At 36.8% G+C, this 27,691-nt stretch overlaps 1 protein-coding gene across 5 annotated transcripts in view; it reads left to right on the top strand.

Moving 5' to 3' along the window:
• The window catches only part of LOC137656340 (uncharacterized), a 175,434-nt gene that overhangs the window by 107,300 nt on the left and 40,443 nt on the right, over nucleotides 1-27,691 (top strand). For 2 of the 5 annotated variants that reach the window (XM_068390545.1, XM_068390515.1), the window contains exon 1: nucleotides 10,849-11,369. The exons of 1 other annotated variant lie outside the window; for it this stretch is intronic. The gene's annotated coding sequence lies outside the window, so the exon portion shown is untranslated. 2 more of the 5 variants (XM_068390522.1, XM_068390537.1) reach the window with 2 other exon arrangements.

Genomic DNA, 27,691 nt, shown 5'->3' with positions numbered 1-27,691 from the left:
GTGAATAAAAAGAATTGTCGCTTTGAAAATGTTGCATTTTAAGAAAACTTTATTAGGATAAAACTATGCTTTAAGTTGGATTTTGATTAGCAAAAAACTCATCTCTCTCTCTCTCTCTCTCTCTCCTCTCTCTCTCTCTCTCTCTCTCTCTCTCTCTCTCTCTTGTTTCCCTTACTTGACAAATTATTTTAGAGCTTTGATGAGTTTAAGTGAGTAACAGTTCTGCGATGGCCGTTAATAATTTTGATTTATTTACTGTAGTCAGTAAGTTTTAACTTTGACTTAGTTTCTATGTTAACTTCTCCAACAGTCACAAAATATTTTATTGACAAATAACCAGATGTTTATCATTATGTTGACGTTTGAGTTTCATGAATTATGAAAGTTTGAGAATCACCGTTAATGGATACAAGAATCCATAGACCCAAAGTCATGTAGCCTATACATATTCAAGGCCTACGTCTACCCGTACTCTGGCTTTTGTCTGCAACATCTGGGGAGTAGCCTACCAAAAGCCTATACATGCGTATTCAACTTGCCGACACACGAAGATCCATCATCAGAATCTCTCTCTCTCTCTCTCTCTCTCTCTCTCTCATACACGCTCAAAGACCCCCTAATGAAGGTAATTGGACGGGTGTCCCCTTATGTAGTACGTCAGGCAGCCGGACGCCCAAACAGCGAGAGAGAGAGAGAGAGAGAGAGAGAGAGAGAGAGAGAGAGAGAGAGAGAGAGAGAGATAAAAAGGCGCGGCGACTTGAAGGTCTTCAGTGCAACAATGTCCCTTGTTCCAAACAATTTTTCGGCTTGACTTCTAGTGACATTTTTTTTTTTTATATTGGATATACAATATAATAGTCTCAAGTTACTCATGATGCCCAACTTGTCGTTTATTAACTTTTGAAAATTCTTGAAAGAAAATTCCCATATTCCTCAAACAAGAATCAAATGTATATCGCTACAGTTGCAAATGTTATTTTTTCTGATATATTTTTATTTTTTATTCTTATTCTGTTTAGATGAGCTCCGAAATGATTTTTTAAATAATTTTATAGTGGTATATATAATTGTAAAATAGGCTACATAAATTTATGATATTTGTTATTAATGAAATTTACTGAGACTTCTTCACAATCGAATGAATTAGTCTGCAAACGGAACAATAACGACATCCACATTTCTAAATAAACATCTTGATAGAAGAAGCATAAACAGACACAAAACAGTTGAGAGCAGCACTTCGGCAGCAGCAAGAGAAGCGGCACCAACCAAAGGCTGAGTATAGCGTTGGAAATGATTTGGTCTTGGAGGAGCAGCAACGGCCTTAGGTGGAAAATGGGCTACGGAACTTGGCCAGAACCTCCAGACCAACAGACCTCCCTCGTGTCGTGTGTGCTGCGACGACGTTCAATCAAGGCGTCCGTGACGGGGTTGGGGGGGGGGGGGGGAAGGGGCCCAGTGTTGTTAGTGGTGGAAGGAGTGATCATTGGAAAGGAAAGAGCAAGGGAGAGAGAGAGAGAGAGAGAGAGAGAGAGAGAGAGAGAGAGAGAGAGAGAGAGACGTCTTATGGTGAAAAGGAGAGGAAGGGTAGAAATGGGAGGGGTGTAGATGGGAGTAAGCAAAGGGATGATGAAACTTGTTCCATTGGGATGACCAGATAGGGAACCAGGATGTCTTGGTGTGTTGTAGCTGTTGCTTTAGTTGTTAATCAGTGGCGTGGCATTTTCTTCATCAAGTAGTACAGTAGGAGAACGGGGCCTTGGCTGCTGCTCACATCAAATTCAAGTTCATGGAAATGAGTCTTATTGTTTTTATTTCGTTTTCTTTTTCGTCATGATCACAGGAAATTGGAACGGGTGTTTTAGGTGGAAGACCTTGCAAATACTTGGAAGAAACGCTCAATATCTCTCTCTCTCTCTCTCTCTCTCTCTCTCTCTCTCTCTCTCTCTCTCTCTCTCTCTCTCTCTCTCTCTCTGATATTTCTGACTGATTGATTTTTTAGTTTCGTGAAATTCTGCTTGCACATATACGTTACACACACTCAAAATATTATCATTGCTTTGCCAAAGGGTAGTTAAAGACAGTGATTTGAATTCACGGTATCGAAGTATTGAACCAGAATTTGTACTTACGGATATATATATATATATATATATATATATATATATATATATATATATATATATATATATATATATATGTGTGTGTGTGTGTGTGTGTGTGTGTGTGTTAAGGGAGAAAGAACGGTTGGTAAATAAAAAAGAACCAAGTAACGATTGATGAAAGACAAAAAAAAAAAGGAATAATGGGAATGGAAGAAAGATTTGATAATGAAAAAACGGACACGTAATGATATCGTAGTAATACATTGGTAATGAATGAGGAGGAAGGAACTTACAAAGTGAAAATAAATAATGGTACGATATAGGAACAAGATATCATTAATAATAAAGGTTTAAAGGTCGCTCATGAATGGCAGAGGCAGGGGACAGTGATATTGCCCTAGCAAGCAGGACAATGCCCTACAGACTGACTTACTGTATATACACATATAATCAGCGCTCAAGCCCCCTCTCCACACAAGCTAGGACCAGGGAGGGCCAGGCAATGGCTGTTGATGACTCAGTAGGTAGACCTATAGGCTCCTCCAAATCCTCCATCCTTAGCTCATAAGGATAGTGATGTTGCAGCAACTAAACAAATTATCGAGTTTGATCTTGACTTTAACTCCAGCCCGGCAAGCGTGAAACAGGGAGCTTCCAAAGGCCACCGCAACCCTTAAAGAAGAAATGATCCGTTAATGAAAGTGGGGGGGAGCCTGTAACGAAGGAAGTATGGAATGGTTAATGAAGGAATATAAAAAGTAGGCATTGAGAAATGAGGAAATGGGTTGCCGAACTGCAGAGGAATTGGCCATCTAATTGGATCGGAGAACTGATAAAAAAAGACGGTAGGATCGCGTAGGATAATGAGAGAAGAGATGGGAGGGACCAAATGAATTGAGAGAAGACACGATGTGTGTAGAAGCTCCCGAAAAGATAATAATGAAAGGGTGATAAATGTTCAAGGAAACTTAGAAACTTGAAGCTATTGCCAAAACGTTTAAAACGCGCACACTCGCAAATATTATTTATCTAAAGTTTTTTTTTTTTTTTTTTTTTTTCTCCACGCCTTCCGACGAACAAAAACGTTTCCGAGAAAATCACTTTTCTCTTCCCAAAAGTTAGTGCCGAAATATTTTTGGATTATTTAGATGATTTTATTATATTTCTTGGGAAAAAAATATTTTTCACGGCTGATATTGTACAATCTTCTTTTTTATTTCCACTTCCTTATTATTGTTGTCGTAATTTTTTATCTTGTCCTTGTGATTACCAATACTAGAGAGTTATAAAACAGTGTTCCTGGCTTGAGGTTACGAGTAACTGCAATGCTACTTTAAATTGCCGTGCACCTTTGTCACAACATTTTTGTCTTTTTCCGAACAAGTGCCTATGAATTTATTTATGTCCTTTTTTATTAAGCTAATATATATTTGCATTTCTGTTTTTGAATTGCTCTTTTTTTCCACAAATTTGGCCCTACTGCTCTTTGGAAGCTTGTTTGGCCTGCTTGTTATGCTCTTGTTTAGCAGTAGTAGTAGTAGTAGTAGTAGTAGTAGTAGTAGTTGTTGTTGTTTTTGTTGCTGTTGTTTTTGTATAATATTAATATAATAGCCAAGTAATTCTGTATTAATACGTTCATGCGACCTTAAATTTTACATTAAATTTTACCCCAGTTTAACACAAGAATTACTCAGTAACGTTATTTTTCTGTGCGTAATAGATAACACCCGGCTAATTTACTTCTTGAACGGTCAATTATAACAATATTCTAAACAAGGAATTGTTCTTCATAAATTACAAATACGCCCTAAATGCTAAATTACTTTTATATTTTCCGTAGTTTTTGACGGGCCGGTACACTTGTAAACAAAGTTAAACATGTAGACAGCGTAGATTGAAATGACCTCTGCACACTATGAGTAGCATTGTTTTTTTTTCTTTCTTTATTCATAAATGCCGATTGGTGCGAGCTACCAAGATATGGTGCATTGTTCTATTAAGTTTATCAACAGCACATATGGAGGCTTCGCTCGGAATTTTCCGAAAATATTGCAAGAATTCGTGTCATACTTGTCATGTTGTGATTATTGATGGGTATAAGTTCCAGGAAAGCTGTAAAGCTATTTAAAGCACCCATATTTTTTTCCTGTAAAATTTTTATTATTCTGTTAACTGTGTATTTTTTAATTGCTTGTTTTGGTTTATAATTATGATCAGCATTATATTATACTTATTTCCTCTCGTTCTTGTTTTTTCTAAGAACTTACACATAATAGTTATGATAATTTCGCAGCAAAATTACAGATTATAATGTACATGTTATTGTTCAAACTTACAAGTAGCCAATACTAAAAGAAAAAAAAAAAAAAAGGTCACACGGAGGCATATTCCAGTTAGTCATACACTATCAATTCCCAAAGATCAAATGTCAGCTGAAGAGTGATGTGACACTATACAGTGGATAAAAAAAAAAAAAAAGTAGCCTCCGGGTAATGAGCATGAATCTGCAATACGCTTCGGCTTCTCAGCCAATCATTTAAAAAACTATCATTGTGTTAGCAACATATTTTATTATCATTAATTTCAATGATTTATGGGGGTCCCAATAATATTATTTTTACCCTTATTCATATCATGTAGGCCGTCTTCCGGAGCAGATACCTCTTTACTATACAATATATGTAAACGTGAAAATTTTATAATTTCTTCTACTTAGCTGTACAGTATGGTGCTGCATGGACGCTTGCATTCCTATACCCAGGCATGAGATGGAAGTTTACATATTTTTATGGATTCTATGGCATTGAGGGATATGATATATATATATATATCATTTGCATGCGTGTCTATGTATTGGAAGGGCAGAAATGACACTAGGTAACCTCCAATCACTCATTTTTTTATGTCGAATACAGCCTTTAGATAGTGAGACTTGATTTGCTCAAGATCATCTTGTGAGAAACGCAATTATGTTTTGCCAGCGCTGGAACGTTAATTTTCTAGGGACCATGGATCCTATAAATAGAAACATTAGTTTTTTCAAAGGAAAATTAATTTTTTTTTTTTTAAATTGCAATTTTCTTTTTCATCATCACCTGGCGATTCCATGTTTTCATCCAAGAGAAGCCTCTGTTATCATCTTTGTCTCAACTTTCTGAAAAAAGAAAAAACAAAGCGTTACCACCCTGCGCTGCCCAGACTACTAAACATCTTGGTTTCCAGTATAACAGTTTTCATGGCACTAAAAGTACTTGAACTTTAAGACAAGTTGAAGAGGCACCTCCTCTAAAGTTCATCCTACTGTGGCATAATTTACTTAGCTTATTTTAGTAAATAGTTATTAATTTGTCTGATATTTTCTACAATTTATTTCTTATGCCCCACTTCTTTGTTGTCCATGAAGGATTTAGTTCCGATGAAAATACTCCGTTGAATAAATTATTCAAAAGTCATATTACTAAATAATTCGGGAACATCGTGAACAGTACTAAACTACTATTTCAAGAGCCCAAGTCTTGTAGGATGGCAAAGAAAGCAACAAGAGGTGTTCCACTATCATAAGCATCGGCGAGCGTCAAAGTTTTTTTTTTTTTCTTTTTTTTATGTAGCTGTCATGGGTTCTTTTCTTAATGTTTGTGTTTAACTTTATTGTGCGGAGGTTCGAGATGAGAAAAGTATATAGAAAGGGAATAGGGCAGTAACCCGAATACACTGAGCAGAGGCCACACCGAAGATGGGCATATTCCCTTTGAAACTGAGGCGAATCTTCGTATAATGCTTGTTATGTAACCCATTGGGAAAAGATTCCATTTTCGTTTTTTCAAAAAAGACTCGCAAGGGTTTATCTAAAGTTTCCTGTAAGGGCTCCGTCTTAGGAGAAGGACCTCCTTATATTGAAGAGGAAGGGGAAAAGAGAAACAAGGGATTGTCTGCTTTATGAGAGAGAGAGAGAGAGAGAGAGAGAGAGAGAGAGAGAGAGAGAGAGAGAGAGAGAATACTGTATTTGGGTGTTCTCAGTAAAAAATCGAGCCAAAATTGAAATTAGAAGAAATGAAAAGAAAACAAAGAAAAGTGAAAGACTTGAAAAGCAGTTAAAGTACACTTGCACTGGTACAGTATATAGTGGACGTCTTATCGCCTATTGGTACAACGACCGGCGACCGCTGGGGAAGAGAAATGACGGAGGTGGATTTCGTTGTGCGTCATCCTCTTGGCTAAGTCGAAATTTTGTTGACATTGCTTCGATGGGAGATTGTTTAGGCAGCGGCTTTACGTTGGGTATTGTTAGGTGTTTATCTTTGTAAAAATAAAACTGTAGCGATTAAAGAGTGAACTGTCAAATTTATTTTCAGGATACACATCATTACTTGTCAATCCTCGTCCATGTACATGTTAAGTGAACGGGAAGTCCGTTAGAAGAACAGCAGAGGTGGCAGATCATGTATCAATACCCGCACCAGCGCCTCCCTTTGCCTTTAACCTCGCCTTTTGTTTTTGAAATATCCGTTTTGGAGACAGTTGACCGGCCAGACAACAGCGTGACTTTTGCCCAGCGGCGACTCGGAACTTTTTCATTTGCATGAACGCATATTTGTTCGTATTTCAAGCGGTACGAAAATCGCGTATTAATCACAGGGCTACTGTCTTTGTACGATTATTCATTGCACATATGTGTATATTTTTGTTTGCATTCGTAGTTCATGTGTTTGTTACGTGTCTATGTTTCTAGTTAGCGACTTTATCAGCGATGGCAACACTGCCCGAGGGTCCCTGAGGACCATCTGAGCGAAACCCACCGCCCCTTCGCACCGAAGCGAACGGCTCTCTCAGCATATTTCCTTTCGAAAAACAAGGAGAGAGAGAGAGAGAGAGAGAGAGAGAGAGAGAGAGAGAGAGAGAAGATCAGTCCGCAACAGTACATTAGGTATGGATGATATCCAATCTTGGCTTTACTTAGAATTGTTTTGAACTTTATAGAGGGAAAACTTTTATTTGACAATGAATAAAAGTTCCACTTGAAAAAAAAAAATAACACGATTTAGATTCCACCTACCTTTTAAAAAATCCCAACTGGACTGGTTGCAGTGATTGTAGGTCCAATTTTGTGTCTAAGACTCAAGAGTCCAAATTTCTAGGATGAATCTCGGGCGTCCAGGAAATTGGGGAGGGGCGAGGGATGCGGTAGTGGAAGAGAAGCAGAGGAAGAGAAGGAGGAGGACAATGAGTGTGCGGAAGGAGATGTAGGGGAGGGGAGAGGACGTACTTGCTGAGTAAAAGATGGTGTTCCTTAAGGAAGGACGATGATATTAGGTTGTTTTTTTTGTGGCGTTACGCAATATGTAGACTTGGAAAAGCAGGGAAGAACGCTACAAATGAGAGTAAAAATGGATTGCAGTCTCTTTTGCTTAGTTTTATTGTTGATATATATATATATATATATATATATATATATATATATATATATATATATATATATATATATATACACATATACATATATATGTGTATGTATATATATATATATATATATATATATATATATATATATATATACATACATATTATGAGTGTGTTGTATGGGTTTTACAAGTATGGAAAGAAAAAAATATAATTTCTTGGGAAGCTAAAATTGAGAGAGAGAGAGAGAGAGAGAGAGAGAGAGAGAGAGAGAGAGAGAGAGAGAGAGAGAGAGAGAGAGAGCAGTAAGTGATTATATGATCCAGCTAAAACCAAACATCTTGATGTTGGGCAAATAAAATTCTGTTATGATACAGAATCACGGAGCAGTGCAAGAATAAGTGAGGGGTGACGTGTTGCGCGAGATTTAATTTAAAGGAGGAGAAGCAAACGGGAAAAGGATAAAGGTAGAGGAAACGAAAGAGAATTGGTGGACAAAATGATGGTGGTCAGATTGAAGGAGAATTAGATTAGATAATGAGGATAAAAAAGGATTTGGGAAAAGAATCTCTTTGGGAATTCAAGGAAGCAGGTGTATTATGCTCACATGGAATACTTTACTAATCAAAAGCCGTTCGCCTCTCTCTCTCTCTCTCTCTCTCTCTCTCTCTCTCTCTCTCTCTCTCTCTCTCTCTCTCTCTCTCTCTCTTGATATATTTCTATTCGGTATTATTTAAAAATGCTTCGCATAATATACACATTCTTGATGAAGCCACCCTTTGTCGAATTCTTAAGGTAAGCCGAGAAAGGTATAAAAATCAGAATTATACATTGCTAACGATGCTGAGGATTCGTTTAGAAAATCAAGTATTAGCTATTATTGAGAATAAAAAGTGTAGGTTAGCCACATTATTATTATTTTTTTTTTTTGTATAAAGGTACAATTTCTCAATTTAGATGGAGTTGCCATTTTTCTTATTCTAATCTTAATATTCACTGTTTTAATTATGATTTTACGATATATTTACATAGTAAATTATTCTAATTAAGTTTTCCACAAGAACGTTTCCTATCAGTATAAATGGTTGAGATTCATGGCTGTGAACATATGAAAATACTATTCTCCACCATCTGTGTTGTATGAGTAGTTTTTACCTTCCCTTTTCTCTATTAATTCTCCAATGCACTGAACTAGTTTACTCCATATTTTGTTCGCTAGTCTTTATATCCTCTGATTAATTAATATTGGGTATTATTCTCTACAGATATATCATTCAAATTTCTTCGTTTCCCAGAATTTCCATTTTATGTTGAATTATATTAATTCTTTTCAGAGTTGAATTCATTCGAGTTACAGTGGTCTAATAATTCTTTTTTTTTTTTGCCACTGGCGTACTATATTTTGATGCTGAAATGAATCCTTTTGAGTTTTCCAAATGTGAAGAATATGAAAAACCTGGGAGTCTTTGTGTTGAGGCTTGTATTTCTTCTGTTAATTTACGTTGTGTTTCTTGGAAATTTCTTATCTGCTCTGAGGGAGTGGGGGAATTTGAGTCCGAATTAAGTTAATTTTTGGGTGTTAATTCTTTTTCTGAACTTTATGCTATGCCTTCTTTTTATTGTGTGAATTCTTGCATATTCTGAGTTGCTTGTCCACGGTTTAGTTGTCTTTTTTGCTTTTCATGGTGCCGACTATCATATCATTTCTTCAGAGAAATTTACTTTTGGTAAATGATCATCTGCTAATATGCTGTTTGTCATCGAGAGGAAGAATCTTTCTGGACGCAAACCCATTTTCATTGCTATATTTGTTATCACAATTGTTGTCTATGTGTATTACTCGAAACTTATGAACTATTAATTTTCATGTATGATTTTACCTCTCCTATGAGTCACAAAAGCCTGTCGAGACTGGTTTCTTTTTTTATGTTAGAAGGTCCGCTGCTGAAAACCTTAGACCTATCCTGGTGTACTAGCCTGAGAACCTGTTTAGGGTTATTGTGTTCTGTTTAGATCAATATTTTCACATATTACTCGGGTAATGGATGTTACAAATTCACTAAAGCTGCAAGCAAAATTATTTGTGTTTACCTCTCACTATAAAGTAATTGAATGAAATTTACTGATGAGTTTCTAAATATATATTTGTCTTAAATTACTTTGATTTTCTTAGATCATAATTTATTTTTATCAAAATACGCTTTCCCCCCCCCTTTCTCTCTCTCTCTCTCTCTCTCATGTAGTAAAAAAAACATGACATGTATGAAGACGCTGTAAATAACGTTGGCTCATTGAATATTCACCGTTTAGTATGGTACGGTTTCTGGTATGTTTTCTCGGACACATGCGATTCTAATTGGGAAGGAGGGAGGCAAAGGAGTAGTCAGAGACCAAGCCCATCACGCATTCTGCTGCAGCGCCAGAAGTTTTGCCCCAGGATGAAGTCACCATCTTTGAGAGAGAAATAAAAGCAATGCGTCCCAGATGCTGTGTTGTAAGTCTTCTTATCTGTCTCGTTTTTACTGATAACTAAAGATCCTTTTCGCGTCGTGCAGTTTAATGACTGTTAGAAATGATATGCTGCGCTATAATAGTAGATTTAATTTGCTTAAGGGAGCTTTCTTTCAATGGCTCTCGAATATCGCACACTCCAGCAGCACCTGTCAAAGGTTTTGGGATGCATCTTCAGTCCCCGATGGCTCCCTGCCCTTCGGAACTGCCAGCTAGGGAAACTTTAAACCTAATTCTCTCCCCCATCCTTCGCACCCCCCTTCCTTCGTCATTCCTCATCCTTCTAATGTGCCCCCCCCCCTCTCTCTCTCTCTCTCTCTCTCTCTCAGATTACTCATGATCATAGCTTTGACCTGATGGGAACTAATGATATCGAAGATTTTATGGGTATAAAACTATAAACTTCTTTGTTGCAAATATAAAGTTGAGCGATTAGTTAAAATGCGAAAATTAAGGATTCGGTTTCCACTCATTTTCACGAAAACCTTTGGACGGCAATTTGGGCACGATTTTCCAGTAGCCCGAACCATCATTAAATAGTGTGTTGGTGCTTTTAGCAAATCGTTGTCGGCTATCGGCATTAGGTAGATAGCGAAGGGGGTAAAAGTGATGGAGTGGGGTTTTAGTGGTGTGGTGTCTTGGTGGTGAGGGATTGGTGGTGATTGTTGGGGGAAGGGTAGTAGGAGAGGATGTTGTTGTGCCGTGTTGGAGAGGAGAGAGGGGCCAGCCGAGCCGACCGACCGACCGACCCCTCCGCGTAGTGAGACTGTGAGATCGACGACGGACGGACGGCAAGAAAAGGCAACTCAGTCGCACACAACCTTCCGTAGTGAGTACTATTGCCAAGTTGGTGCTCCGTCTTTCCTCGCTCTGACTCGTCCTGTCGCTCCTTCGTTGGCACTGTGCTGACCAAGGGACAGTTCAGAGAAGAGAAAGTTTTGTTTTTTCTTTTATCGTGAATGGAGACGTTAGTGTAGTGTGTGTGATTTTGGTGCTATGTTGTTTTTTCTCAATGTTAAGTCTTTAAGTGCAGTGATGTTGCGAAGTTTTTCCAGTTGATTTGCTTAAGTTTTGGTAATGGTTTGAGAAAAGTTTCAAAATAGTGGCTTGATGTGAATTTAGACATCGCAGGATATAACTTGGCTAATGAAATGGCCAACTAGGATATAGCCAAACTTGACTTCTGGATTTTAAAAAGAGCTGCTCTCTCTTCGTGGTGCTCGGGGAAGGTGAAGGCAACAAGTAGCCCAGGTTTTTAAGTTACGGGAAAACTTTGCTTCTGATGAGTAGGCTGTGCAAGAGTTTGGATTTGAGTGAAGAACTTATTACAGTATGATGGAATGATTCCAGTCTCAGGTATGGATGTCTATTAGTGGACTTTTTTTTCTTTTAGTTTTTTTTTATTTTTTTTTTAGTATCCTTGGCTGCAAAATCTCTTCATCATCAGTGATGTTATTATCCATGTAAACAATGTACGTTCTGATTTGATTTTCTGTTCAATTAAGTTTTTGAAGCTGATAGTATTGTTTTTTTTTTAAATTGTTTTTTTTTTAGATTTAAGGACTACTAATATTAAGTATATGAGTGCTGTATCGTGTGATTTATTTTAAAAGAGAAGGTGATTATCTGAAATTTAAGTTGGTGGGGGGGGGGGGTCCGTTAGGGTAGATGAGGATAGTCCTGATATGTGTGGAACGGATCTTGGGAGGGAAGGGGGGGGGGGGGGGGTTAGGTGGTTAAAGGAGGGTCAAGGGTCGGCTGTGAGATGGTGTGTCCGGTAGGCTTTATTAAATGACCCACTGGAGGGAGAAGGGAAGGGGAGGCAGACCGTAGATGGTCACTCGAAACTTATTGCATCGGTTGGTTTACGGTGGTATGACGTCATTCAGTTATTATTACCAAATGAATGATCTTAACGTCTACATTTTGTTGACGATTTTATATTAAGTATCTGGTGTTTTTAGTATTAATCCAGTTCTTTGTCGCAACCATTGTTTAAGGAAAATAATTATGTAAGTCAGATTAGATGTAACTGGTAGAAACAAGCCGAAACCCACAATCTTAGCACCCAAACCAAACCGATGCCAGTTAACTTCACCGAAGGGTATATTTCTCCGGGGAATTTGTTCGTTCTCATTGATTTATAAGCCTCATTACTGACATTCCACCCAACCCCCCTTTTATCCGAAACCACGCCCGTAATTACGTGTCCCTGTTGACGAAGCAGGAATTTTGTGGGGTCCTCGCAGTTCCGTTAGGCCTATATAATGGCTGGCAAATTGAAAGGTCCTGCTCCGACCCTTGTTCTGTTTGTCCAGATGAGGATTATGTAGAGTAAACGTTTCCGCATCTGCAAACTTGTTAGTTCAATATGTTTAAATAATCACCTAAGGATAAATTAATTGTTAAACGTCCTTGACAATTAAATATACAGACGATTCAAAGTAACACGAACTTCAGGCGAATGTGACGATTCTTCACATGTACAGAGTAGCAGTATCAAAACATTAGTTATCTACTTTAAGAATACGAAATTGTAGAATTTTTTTTTAGGGCGTCGTAACTCTGGACCCTGGTGTTTATGGGCATGCGCTGTTATTCGTTGTCCCTCTCCTCCTCAACCGCCGGCCCCATCCTTCCCAGCCTTGGGGAAGAACTAGAGACATCAACAGCCAGTTTCCATTCCTGCACACGTCCTTGTTATGCAGGTGGTGGTTAAATTTTGTCCTGTCGTGTAATTATTTTCTATTTATGATTATTTTACTTTTATGTATTCCACGCTCTTATATTCCATTTCGTTAAGAATAGAGTTTTAACAATTATGTTAATTGATAAAAGATTTTGCTTCGAAATGACCTCTTACTCCATAAGTTCGGTCAGTGTCCGTGGAAATTGATTGCAATTAATACTTTTTGTATACTTTAAAATGTTATTTGTTTCTTTAGCGGATGTCATATAGGGAGGGCATTTCAAAACGCAGGACTAGCGAGAATATAAGACATTCCAAATTCTTGTCAAAACAACCTGTTGCGCTTCGACTCTCTCTCTCTCTCTCTCTCTCTCTCTCTCTCTCTCTCTCTCTCTCTCTCTCTCTCTCTCTCTCTCTCTCTCTCTCTATTACTTAGAATACTTTGGCATTGATTTTGTATCCGAAGTTATTTTCTACGATACGCTGTTGAATGCAAACACTTGTGACCAGTAAAATTTTTGCTTCCAGAATCCCAGATCGACGGCAGCTATGACGAAGAATATTGAATACATGTCTTTGATGAGTTACCGACAATTTACAATATTAGAATGAATCGTTTTTAGTGGTCATAAATTTAGAATAATGCCTGTGAAGTCGGCTTTATGACTGTAATCAACACTGAAAGACCGATATTCTTTATACGTGTTCTTTACATTCTGGGGTAATTTAAGATGGATGCACTCATTTATTTGATATATTCTTTATTATTGTTATCACAAGACGAACAACACTCTAAAGTAACTGGAAAGTGGGATGCTACAAACCCAAGGGCTTCAGAAGGGAAAATAGTCCAGCGAGGAAAGGAAATTAACTACGGCTTTGTCTGGTTAAGTTTGAGGTTGCCACAATATTTCAGCCCACTTGTTTTTATCATGTCCTCGGGGGCTGTTTTATTAGGTTTTATTTACTATGGGAAAATATCTAAATTTGAATAGGGGTGAACATCCTTTCGCTAAGCATTCTTGACCTTGGCTATAATGTGGGGAAAAGGCATCGTTGAGAATGTATTTCGCTTATGACCGTCAGGCGCCGTAGACAAGTCTAATGAACTACCAGACAACCTGGGTAACTTATTTATCGTAAGTTGTGCAGTTACAGACGGTAGATGATGTATGTAGGCTAGATGCAATTAGACTTGTTAGTTGTCAGAGGTGTAATGTAGCCCAATATCGTAATAGTGTATGTAAGGTGTCACTTGATGCATTTCTTTTAATGTAATCTATTCTTGTAAAATTTCATAATTCGTTTGTTTCAAGAATTCCATATGCTATTGGTTCTGAAATTGTGAGCAATGTTCTTGGTACCCGTCAATAATACAGATTCCAGGGAATTGTTTATCTAACGCATTGTAGTAAGTGGTTTGTTGCATTTCATCATCAGAATGATGTAAATTAATAGTAAATAACATTTCATGTTTGTCATGAATTTTTGACAGATGTAGACTTTTCCCCGTGAATCTAGACTAGGGTTTTATTTACTGTTATTTGGATTCATAAGTTTGATCTTAATTGTTTAGTCCTTCGAATACTATTATGATTGAAATTTTCTCCTTTGATTGTGTAAAACTTTTGCCAGGTTGACCTATGTTTGGGATTAGTGTGCACCTCCTCCTTAATTTCGTTTCTAAATCCAACCAGATTGTTGAGACATATGGCAACATAGGCTAATTTTACATTGCAGGCCTACATTTCCATTACCGTATGTTAGGTGGTGTCATAGAAAGATTTATTAGAAGAGCTTGCGTTTACAAAAAGTAATTACCGAAATTATCAACAGGGTTAAGGAAATTTATATGGAAGCTCGAATGTAAAGACGTAATTCATGTTCCACTCTGGTCGGTAATGCACACAGTTTTATACAAAGCTTGCATAAACTAGCAAAAATTGCTCTAAATAGCATATTAACGATAAAATTGAGACAATAGGAAAGGAAATAGCTCAAGTCTTGACATTGAAAGGATGGCCAAAGGAAGCGTGGAGAGGATTCCAAATTTGAATTGTTTCACACAAGGAACAGGTTCGAATGAACAGGACATAGACATTGATGTTGACACCTTCGAATTCTTAATTTTTAAACTTGATTTAATTACGTCCATAACCGTGCTTAAAATGATTATGTAAGATGAAAAATATGCACTTGCTAATTAAAAAATACCACAAAACTGTGGTAAATCACTGCTCGTGTAGTATTTGCGCTTAGTGATTTCGCCGCCAGCGATATCGATGCCAGAGACTAACTTTTTTATGTTCAATAGTTATGATTTATAAAGAATATACCTCCTTAATAGAGTTCAAGCATCAATTGAAGCTAAACAAGAGCATTTGTTACTAATAGCGGTAATTGTTTACAACACCACGCTCTCCATTTACTCCAATATAATGCAATCCTGCAGTTCTCATCTTCTTGCACAGTAATTAGGTGGTTATTGAAATTCTGGGAAAGCAATAATTAGCAAGATATGTTGAAAAGGGGAAAGGGGTTATAAAAAGAAAATAGCTTGGTTTCCTCACTAAATGACTTGGAACTGACATGTCAACATAGTCAACCAAACGGAATTCGTGATGCCAGCGTACATAAATATAAGTTCGTGATGCAAGCGTACATTGGATATACTGTATATTCAAAATATACTTAATAAAAAATTGAGTGATTACTCAAAAGTGTCACTATTTGTAAATTGCATATTTTATGAACACTTTTGAGTAATTAATCTATTTTTAATTAAGTATATTTTGAATATACAGTATATTAAATGTACGCTGGCATCTGACTATGTTGACATGTCAGTTCCAAGTCGTTTAGTGAGGAAACCGAGCTATTTTCTTTTTATAACCCCTTCCCCCCTTTTCAACATATCTTGCTAATTATTGCTTTCTCAGAATTTAAATAACCACATAATTACTGTGCAAGAAGGTGAGAACTGCAGGATTGCATTATTTTGGAGTAAATGGAGAGTGTGGTGTTGTAAACAATTACCCTAATAGCTCTGATAAAATGAGTTAGTTTTCAGTAACAAAAGTAATATCAGGTCATCATAGCAGCAATTCAGGTCTCAATAACGTCAGCAATAAAACAAGTTTGAATCCTAGTTGTAACGAAATGAGTAGGCCTAGTCGTATGGGAATACCAATAGTAACGGAGTGAGTGGTGTGATTGGATCTGGGTTGCAATGCCAGACGTAAGAAGATTGATTGTATGGTATCCAAAGTAAGAGGTTTCATTACCAGCAGTAGCAGAAGTATGTTGTTTGTATTAACGATGCTTAAGACATGAAAGCAGGATCAGTGTAAAGTCAATGAGGAAACTTCTTTCGGGCGTTCGGTCAAAGCTTTGTAATACATTTTGATCTAGAATTTTTTTTTATTCAGGTTATAGACTTGTTAACGATCAACCTGAGAGCAGTTCAGGTTGAATGGGGTTGATTACCCTAAACTAATCAAACAAATCTAAAAACTCCTTAGGTAAAATTGGTTCCCTTAAACTACTGAACCATCTTAAAGTTCAATAGGATTTTGTTATTACACGCGTAGTGTTATTTCAACTCAAGGACATGCCTCTATTTGTTTTATTTCACTCATAACGCCTCATTGTTTTCCTAGTATGTATATATTATTGTCATTTATATTTTGAGTCTGTAAGGGGACAGAAAAGCCGTAGAAGTTTTATTCCGACTGGGACCAGAATGTGGAATTATCTTTCCAATTAGGCAGTTTCAAAAGTTCAGACTTGCAGCGAAGTTTTTTTTTTTTTTTATTGAACAGACTGACATAGTCTCTCTTCATAGTTAAAATAGACATATATTTATGACTTGTCTGTTTTAACGTTGTTACTGATCTCAAGATGTTTTATATTCGTCATTCATTACTTTATCATGGTTTATTTATTTCCTTTCCGCAGTGGGTCATTTTTCCCTGTTGGTGTCCTTGAGCTTATATCGTCATCATTTTGCAACTAAGTTGCTGCGTTGAAACTGTTTGGATATTCCTTTTCGGACTTAAAGTAACTATTTACCCTTTGGAATCTCGGCTTTTGGGAAGCGAATAAATAATTTCAATAACATCTTCATCGCTCGTACTTTGATATTAGTTTGAAGTAAATTCCTTCGTTCTGGCAAGGTCAGATATTCAAATCTTGTTGGGAGGTCCACCCAAGCGACCCCCAACTAATAAATAAAGCGATATAAGCTGCAGCAACAAGTGGTTGGTTCTGTTTAATGTAAATAAGGGTTACTTTGGCAAAGTTCAGTAGTAAATAAACTTAGACTAGGTACTGTGGTCTGAACTGTATAGGGAAATTTATTGCTATTATATTTTATTATGAGGGTAGTTTTTACACTGAGACCATCAGATGAAACTACTAATTTTGTAGTATTATTGTGTTTGTAGACAAAATGCCTTCTTTTTAGACAAAAAGTGTAATGTAGCCTACTTCCTCTGAACGGGTATCTAGAAAGTCCGACTACGGTAGTCTAAAGTTAAAAGAAAGAAAAAATCTTTCTCGGAGAGACTGATGGCGTAACGAGCTCTGCCTCCTTTGAGACCCTCGACCCGCCTTAGGCTCTATCCACATCCGTCTCCTATCCTCCCTCCTCCTACCTCCCCTCCCATATGCTTCTTGGGATCGCGGCCACTTCTGTTTTTTCCCCAGTCCTTTCCGCTTTTCCTTTTCCGCGATGTATTTTTTAGATTCCTTCAGCATCACAGTATGTGTGTTCTTTTGAAAAAGGTTGATAGATAAATTAAACTTTGTTTAGTATGGCATTGAGATTCCCTAGAAAGTGTTTTATTTATTCTAGCCTCTCCTATCCGTCAGAGGTTTTTAAAGATTCGTTTAGCACTCTGATATATACATGTGTATAATATATATATATATGTATATATATATATTTATATATATTTATATATATATTATATATATATATATATTTATATATATATAAATATATATATATATATATATATATATTATATATATATATACACACACATATATGTATATATATGTATATATGTGTATGTGTATATATATATGTGTGTGTATCTTTATATATATATATATATATATATATATATATATATATATATATATATATATATATATATATATATATATATATATATATATATTGTATAGCCTCTGTGTGTGTGTGGAAATAAGCAGAAGTTTGCTTTCTGTTATTGTGAATCATTAGTATGGAATTCAGGTTCCCTTGTAAGTTTCAATGTAAGGTTTGTTGATTGCTTGCCAGTCTAGTAGGTTCTTTTCAATGATGGCAGTTTCATCCACCATTTTATGTAATAAATTTTTACCTGGAAGAAATTACTTAATCTATTATTTTAAGCAAGCATCTCCTGGATGATTGATGATATATTAGATATGAAGCCATATTGTGTTTTGTGTTTAAAACTTGAGTAATATTCAACTGCAATAACTTTCTTCATACTTTAAAAGTATTGCATAGCACTGTTAATGACCAACCACAGTAGATTTTGAGTAGCATAAAATGCAATGGTCCTCACATTTCAGGTGATCGGTGACTATTTATTTTTTTATGTTCATTGCTCAAATGAGTTATTTGCTAAGATATTTTCAATTGTTAATTTCAAAACTTTGCTTTAAATATCTTGGTTGATCACTTTCTTGGTAAATTGATAGTTCTTGAGTACCTTGTTAAGCTGCTGACAGACTCTTTTTCTTATAGTACAGTGATTATTGCTTTAAAATGTTTATTGTACGCTCCTATTTATCAATTTCTTTTATTATTATTATTATTATTTGCTAACCTGCAACCCTAGTTGGAAAAGCAGGATGCTATAAGCACAACGGCTCCAACAGGGAAAACAGCCCAGTGAGGAAAGTAAACAAGGAAAAAAATATTTTAAAAACAACAATATTAAAATGAATATTTCCTATATCAACTATAAAAACTTTTAACAAAACAAGAGGAGGAGAAACAAGAGAGAACAGTGTACCCTCAAGCAAGAGAACTCTAACCCAAGGCAGTGGAAGACCATGATACAGAGGTTATGGCACTACCCGAGACTAGAGAACAATGATATGATTTTGGAGTGGTGTCCTTCTAAAAGAGTTGCTTACCATAGCTAAAGAGTCCCTTCTACCTTTACCAAGAGTAAAGTAGCCGCCGACCGATTACAGTGCAGTAGTTAACCCCTTGAGAGACGAAAAATTGTTTGGTAATCTCATTGTTGTCAGGTGTATGAGGACAGAGGAGAATATGTAAAGAATAGGCCAGACTATTTGGTGTATGTGTAGGCAAAAGGAAAATGAACCGTAACCAGAGAGAAGGACCCAATGTAGTACTGTCTGGCCAGTCAAAGGACCCCATAACACTAGCGGTAGTATCGCAACTGGTGGCTGGTGCCCTGGCCATCCATATTTCATGTAACGACAGTCGTTTTATTTCCCCGTTATGCTGCTTAACCCTTGGGTATGGCACCTCCTGAGGGTAGCTATCAGCCACAAGCTTGTCACGATCGGTATCATTTATAGACTCAGAGGAACTTCATCTTGAGTCGCAGTGATTTGCAGTAACCACCTGTTTATTGTCCGCTTCTTATTTTCCTTCCCCCTCCTTCCCTCTTTAATTTTTTTTTCTACTTCAAAATAACAACCGTGCTCGCTTACCGCCCCTGTTCCTTGATGCTCAAGCGCTTCTGCAACTCAACCCTGTAGCGTCATTTCCGCTGCCGTTTCGTCAACTTGCAACGTTTGGGGAGTGATTGGCTGTAAACGAAGCAAATAGTATTTTCAGTCTGCCGAAGCGATTTTTAGAGGACAAATGTTTTTTACGTTCTCACGTGCTTGCCAATGAATTCAAATAAGCTCTTTCTCTCTCTCTCTCTCTCTCTCTCTCTCTCTCTCTCTCTCTCTCTCTCTCTCTCTCTCTCTCTCTCTAAAAATGAAAAAGTACTTTTGGTGGAAATCGAACCACTTTACGTACCGTTATGTTGTATTTTTGGCTACTATAGCTATAGTAACATTTCCTCGAGAGAGAGTAGGCCTCGGTCATTACAGTGCATTTTTTTTTTCACAACATATTTTCTACCAAAGGGGTTTCTTTTACGGAATTATTAGTGTTAGGCCTATCCATATTCACGCTGCGTGAAAAATGGAAGCTTCACATACACTGGTTTGCTTTTTAGCGGCTATCCTCAACCCTTGTCGGAGTTTGCTTTTTCTTATTATCAACCGTAGGCAGCAAATGCCAATCATACCACGGGCCTGTTCTATATTTTCGGCCTCTTATAGGTGGTTTAAGGAAGGAGCACTCTTTTGTATTGTTTGTCTGACTTGTTACCGATGACTGGTGACAGTGTATAGGTTTGTTACTCTGATAATGTATTGTTCGTTAGGGTGGAAATAGATCGGTCCGTTTGTTTGAAGGGAGTCCATCCTGGGTTATGTTTTTTTATGTAAAAAAAAAAAAAACTTGAAACTTGCCTTAACATCCCCAGCAAAATGCATATCGAATTTCAAATATTGTCATGTAAGATATATCTTCAATTAGCCATTAGTATCTTTTTTACACGATATAATGCATATGCATGTGTTCCCATTGAATCGGTAATCCTTAGAGGGTAGTGTTGTTATAGTGTACTTCATGTTGATCACTGAAAGCATTACTTGAGGGTCTCCGCGGTGTCCCTTCGGCCACTGGTGGCACTCACATTTTGACTTAATTTTACAATGTCAATGTAGTTTTATGGTGCACAACTGACACATGGACTTAGTTTGGCTAAATGAATGATTGCAGCAAAATTAATGGGAAACCTGTTTGTTTTGCTTGATAAACTTCTTTTATTCATTATGAATAAATCTCCACTTGTCCATCGATGCGTTGATATTTGCATGCGCTATTAAGCAAATTTCCCAAAGGACGATTGATTACTAGGTTAACTGGCTAACAATCACACATCGTTTCGTTACATCTCCCAGTAGTTAGAGCTTGTAAACATTTGCCTTGTAGTAATTTGGATCACGAATGTTAGTGTTTTCTAAAAGATTTATATATGTACTTGATGGAAATTATTATTGTGTGGGCTCTTACAATTCTATGACAGAGAAGACATCAATCACGTAATAAGCGTTGTCAACATCACTATTGTCATTGATATTGCATTTTACTCATATTTACTGTGTAATTTTGGCTTACAGTGTAACAGTGTAGATTGAAAAAGTATACTATATGCAGCACAATCTTTCTCCGGTATAATATTTGAAATCTGCTCTAGTTAAATCTAACTGCAACTGGCAAGAGCTCATAGCTATTTTTAATGAAAAATTTAAAGTTAACTTGTCTCGATGCCTTTTCTAACTCTACCGCCAATTGTGGTTGTCATTTAAATTAAAACACAAGTGGCACAAGTTATACAACATATGGTAGCACTATTCTGTTAAGAAGAGACTTATCTTGTTGGAAAAAAATGGAGTAATTAGGCATATAATTGGTGGTAAAGTTTTCTTTGGTAAATTAATGACGTTTTCAAAGTAAAAAAAAGGGGCAAATCTGGGGAAGATGTATGTGACTTGAAAAGATAAGCCATGGTAAACAAGCTATGTACTCTTAAACATATTTTTTTGTATAAATTCAAGTTTGACTAGCTATGAGTTTATCCAAGAAAAGTCACTACTGGTTCGGGAATGTAATGAGGAGAGACCAGGAGTATGTTGGGAGGAAGTTGTTGGGGATGGGTGTTCCAGGTAGGAGGAGGAGGAGGGGAGACCAAAGAGAAGGTGGAAGGAGTGTTTAACAGCAGATATGGAGGAGAAAGATCCCACATTGGAGGACATCGCAGACAGAAGTTGGAAACGCTTTCAAGAAATGGCGACCCTGTATAGTGGGAAAAGCTTTAGTCAAAGAAGAATTTAAGAATTAGCTATGAGCGATTGTCTACTATTAAGTTTTAGCAGATACCTATGCATAGATCGTATAAACTTCTGCCGAATATTCAAGAAAGCATATGCTTCTTGGAGTGTATACTAATTGCTGTCGGATTGTTAAAAGATAACGATCCACGAAATACTCGAAGAAAGCAACAAATAGGTTAGCCGGCATGTACTACAGTACTGACCGCTCATCAGAAAAAAGGGCTTGTGTTAGATAACGTAAACGTGTCGAATTCGATTTAGATTATGAAATTTAGATTACCAATCCCCCTTGTCTCACCTTTGAAAAAAAAAGCTTTAAGACATTTCAGTTGTTGGGTTTATTGCTTCGGCCATGGAGTCACTTTGCCCAACAACAGTGGCCTTTCATGTTCTTGTAATATTGATTAACTGTTTTACATTAGTTGATGCTTAGGTCACTTCGAGGGTGGGTGGTCGGTTGCGTGTTGGATTGCCTCTTTGAAGTGGTGCGCCTTTTGCCTTAATTTTTTCCCTTTTATGTCGAATGCGTTATATTTTGTATTATAATTAAAGTTAACTCTTTACTTACTGCCTATTGGACTATTTTTAATAGTGAATGAGTTATTGCATTAGCATTAGCGTGATATTACTTTTTAAAAGGTCTTTTTAATTCTTTGTGGTAGTTTGCTTCCGCTGAATTATTTTCTTATTTCCAGGTAAGAAATAGTTCTAAGCGGCCTCATTCCATTGGGCGAGTCATCCAAAATTTGGAGCATTGTAATTCCGTATTATATAAATTAATTGTTGTTTAGAATCGTACTAGCCAATTAATCGTATCTTGACCAGACTATACTGTAGATTAAGCTTTGGGTATATATAATTTCTATTATTTAAATTGATTGTCTATTTTGTTTTGAATAGATTAATATATACATGTATGCACATATATTTATTTATTATATAGCACACACAAATGCATGTGCGTACGCCTTTCATGAAAAGTGGTTGTTCTTAGTGTTGTAGAGTACCATTTAGACATTGGATTTGATTATTCATTAATTGAACCCTTAATCTTAACTTTATTTTATTCAACGTACAGTAGTTAAGTTCTATACTTTCATGTGGGTTTTATTACATCGTAAAATTTAGAATATGCTCCGTCAAATGTAGATATATTTGCGCTGTTGATTTATTCAATGGCTCGTAATTCTTATCACCTGTTAGATATAATCGCGGTTTTCCGTAAGTCATTAATGTATATGCACAAGAGAAAAATGTAGCGATAGTGTGTATAAAATAGGTAGTAGTATCTTTTAAACTACAAATCCCCATACAAATTTAGCAAGTTTTGCCGTCATTTTTATTCAAGTTGTATATTTTCGTAATTGGTATTTAACCATGAACCTATTTTCGGTCAATGGTTTGCCTGATGGGCGAATCAAATGCCAGTTTTTCGTCTACCAATCCCAAACTCCTTCATATGAAGATAATTTTCTCTGAAAAGCAGCACATGTCATTTCGTCTGTTCTTGGATTTTGGCGAATCGTAACAGGTCGTTTGTGGGTATTTGTTTAAGATATTTCCCCAAAGCTATATATACTGTACAGTAGATAGCCTATATAAGTTCCGGGTTGCATGCATGGTGTTTTAAGCAACATTGTCTAAATCAATTTTTAAGAGACTGCGTCTAGTTGTAAAATTTGACAGCGAGAGGGAAAGATCAATTAAGAAAGAAATATTCGGTTTTCTCAATGTCCAGTAGCTTGCATAAGAAGATAAAATTCGTTATTTGCTACTTTGTTGAAATCCGAATGGCAAGCATTTAAAACAAAAGAGGCTTCCTCTTAGTTACTGCTTTGGTGTGCTGTTTAATATACATTATATATATATATATATATATATATATATATATATATATATATATATATATATATTGTGTGTGTGTGTGTATTTTACTCTAATCGGAGTCACGGACACTCGCATAGTGTTTTTTTTTTTTAATACCAATATCGCAGCATCCTTCATTAAGAAGAAAAATTTTGAAAGAGATCCCTCGTGGGAAGTCTGGTGATTAACCGACACAAGCGATAAGCAAAATATTATTATTATTACGTGCTAAGATACAACCCTACTTGGAAAAGCAAGATGTTATAAGCCCAGGGGCTCCAACGGGAAAGATAGCTTAGAGAGGAAAGGAAATCAGGAAAAATAAAATATCTTAAGAACACTTAAAAACATTAAATTAAATATTTCCTATTAAGACCATAAAGCTTTAACGAAACAAGAGGAAGAGAAATAAGATAGAATAGTGTGCCTGAGTGTACCCTCAAGCAAGATAAATCTAACCCAAGACAGTGGAAGACCATGGTACAGAGGCTATGGCACTACCCAAGATTAGAGAATAATGGTTTGATTTTGGAGTGTCCTTCTCCTAGAAGAGCTGCTTAACATAGTTAAAGAATCTCCTCTATATAATCACAGTGTTGTCAGGTGTATGAGGACAGAGGAAAATATGTAAAGACTATGCCAGACTATTCGGTGTATGTGTAGGCAAAGGGAATTTGAACCGTAACTAGAGAAAAGGGTCAAATTTAGTACTGTCAGACCAGTCAACGGACCCCATAACTCTCTAGTGGTAGTATCTCAACGGGTGGCTGGTGTCCTGGCCAATTTGTAGAGAACTGGGCAAACTGCCCGTCATTGTTGCCATTAGGATCATTGGAGTTAATTTGTAAGCTCAGCCTTTATTCCTAATTTGACAATGTTAGTAATTGATCAACTTTTTTTTAATTTTCATTCGTATTACAATTCTATGGTTTATATAAAATATCACATAACTATATTCATTAGGTCAAATTATTTCGCTCTCAAACTCGTTCTCTCGCACAAAATATGCCTTGATAATGATCAAGATTTTTCTTCTCTTCCCTTTTTTTTTATACTGTGACCGCCAGATGGTTCCGCTACGGGTTGGGAAGGCTATTTTCGGGCATTCCATTCCATAGCCTATCTGATTTCCGATTAATTTATGCGGTAGCTTTTCATTACTATAGGCAAGATTTCTTCGTTAAGATGTCTACGTATTCTTGTCTGGTTTCACGGTTTTCATGCATTTTTTTTTTTTTTTGCCACTTTTCTTGCTGAAGGTGTCGTCTCTGCCCCATATATATTTTTTTTACACATTTTAACTTCATTTATTTGTATAGTAATTACTACTTAACTTTATTTTGAGGGTTATTTTCTTAGTCATTTCACGCAAGGAAACCCCTTGTACTACATGGCGTACAAGATATATTTGTCGTAAACATTCTAAGTACTTTTGAATATTACACAGCGCATTCCGCATTAATTGAAAGCCTTCATAACCTCGGTCTTTCGAATGTCTAGTAAGATCTTATGTGGTTTAGGGGCCGCATATTTGATGAAAGCTTTAGAACATACAATAAAGAAAAAATATTACTCATTTGTCATGAGCTTATGTGATTTGTCAATAATGTAGATAATTTATATGTATCTCGAGGGTCAAAATCATCATAATTCTTTTAAAAAAATATGAGTAGCCGTTGTCACGAATGTGTCACTCTGAAAATGCTTCGCGAGATTTACGAGGTGATGAAAGGGTGTCTTGTATTACCTGTAGTCCTCTATGACACTTCATTAATGGTAAAATATGGAAGCCTCGTGTCCTAAATAATTCATGGGTGTTTGTTTACCCACGTTTGTGTCCAGGTTTATGGGTAAATTGGCAAGTATATATATTTTCGTTGGTAAAATTTTGTTTATCGAGTGGGAAACTTATATAAATTACCAGGTTATTCGTATCTGTATTACGAACCTAAATGTCGGCCTTTAGTGAATTGTCGACAATCAATCCACCCACGTTACATGACATTTTTTTGGTGCATTCTGTCTCGCCAGCGTAATTGTGGATTCTTAAAACACCTCGAAGAGATTTAATCTTGCGGCATGCAATAGCCCCGATTTTACGTCGCTTAAAAAGAGTTTGCGACGTCGTTGCCATGCGGATTGGTAGGACAAAGTGGTTGGGGATGGGGGCGGGGCGGGGGTTGGCGGTAGTGGTATGTGTCGCTCCGAAGTCGCAGTTCGGGATTCGGGTACACACACACACTCACACGGACTTGTTCAGGAAGGGTTGAGGGAGTTGGATGGAGGGGCGGGGGAAGATTGTTAACCCGTTGTTTATGTGAAGTGGCATCTGTTGATAGCCTCAGCCCAGTGCCAAGCAGTGCCAAACGGGCGCTAACCTGCCGAGAGAGACTTCTCTGACGTTAATTTCATTGGTTATTTCATAGGTTTTTGTCCAAGAAGCAAATATGTAGGAAATATACTTACTAACACTGAAAAATAGAATAATTATTATTAAAAAAAATTTCTCAGGCCCCATGGTCATATATGATGGCAAATCTATTGGGTGTGTAGTCATTTCCCTGATTTCCTCTGGAATGTTGTTTCTAAATCAAGGTGAAAGACTAAAGTTGAATACATTGCTACAATTTTCGTTATTTCGTTTTTGTTTTACAAACACGCAATATAATTAACCATTTATTAAAACGGAAAGAGAGAGAGAGAGAGAGAGAGAGAGAGAGAGAGAGAGAGAGAGAGAGAGAGAGAGAGAGAGAGAGAGAGAGAGAGAGAATGATTATGCCGTTATGAAAGTCCGAAATATGAGAACATTTACAATGAGCTATGCTTCAATTTTATCATGCTTGCTCAGCTTGCATCCAAGCAAGGAGGTCAGCATTGCAAACATTCGCATAACACCAAGTTTTGAAAGTAATACTCCCTATTCCCTTCCCCCCAAGTCCCAAGTCCATCTGATTTCCTTAAGTGTGATCCCCAAGATTCTTCTGTAGGTCTTGGTAATACCCAAGTAAAGTATACCGTAGTTGGGTATTTTATTTAGGGTTTTAGAATATTAACAGCCCTCGCACACTTTTAATTTCTGTATGCGAATTGTATTTTCCTTGTGTAGATAGAAATGGATGAGGTAACCTCATTGGACTGCGTGTATGACTCCGAAAATATGTCTGGCTTCTGGCTTACCACGTCGCGTCCCCTCCCTAATTGACGTCAGGTCTCCCGTTCAAGACATCAACTGATGTCCGCTTAGGTTCGAGTGCGGATGTAAGGAAGCTTCTCAAGGCTTTGTGGGGGACCGGGGAAATGGTGCATCACGAACACGGAGTCACGGACACTCATTCTTACATACAGACGGCGACTGCTCTGACGGAGAAATTTTTGAAAAGGTTATTGACCCGGGTGGACTCATCTGTTTCCCTCGTGTCCTTTGTCGCGACCAAGAAAACGAGACAGCCGGTGGTTTTATCTGGATTTTGTTTGCGTAAAATTATTCTTTTTCAAATTGAAGGTATTAAAATTCAACTATCAAATACTGATCTGCCATATAACATTTGTTCGTCTCTGTTGGTGTTTTTTATATGAATTACTCTAATAATATGTAACACCATTTCACCCGATTATCTTTTGTTAGGGGTTTGTCATTAACGCCTCGGGAATATCCAAAGTTCACGAATTAATTCTCTCTCTCTCTCTCTCTCTCTCTCTCTCTCTCTCTCTCTCTCTCTCTCTCTCTCTCTCTCTCTCTCTCTCTCTCTCATTAGTATTATCATTATTATTTCATACAACTTCCCGCTTTTTTGCAACTCGTGCATTCTCTCAGGGTTAATAGAATACTCTATTAATCCTGCATTCTCCAAACCATTCAATGCTACATTGACGAGTATTTCAGCTATACCTCTAAATTTGACATTGATTTCTGGGAAAAGATAAAGAACCTAACAGTGATCGGTATGTTTACATAATATTTCACAGCCATCTGAGATCTAATGTCTCATGTGTGGATAGCCTCATTTAGAATAGAAATCGCATCCAAACTTTCATTTTGAAAGAATTGGTTCTCATAGGCATTCCTTCTAAGCTGTTATTTCCATTGTTTTTGTTTATTAGTGATTTACTTTATTCTGTATGTTATGTACATTTTGAATCCTGGATGGGATTCTCTTATTATTCATTGACTATT

This window comes from Palaemon carinicauda, chromosome 1 (genome assembly GCF_036898095.1).
Source record: "Palaemon carinicauda isolate YSFRI2023 chromosome 1, ASM3689809v2, whole genome shotgun sequence".
Lineage (NCBI taxonomy): Eukaryota > Metazoa > Arthropoda > Malacostraca > Decapoda > Palaemonidae > Palaemon > Palaemon carinicauda.
The sequence above is the reverse complement of the archived record's forward strand: the minus strand, read 5'-3'. Positions and strand labels throughout refer to the sequence as shown.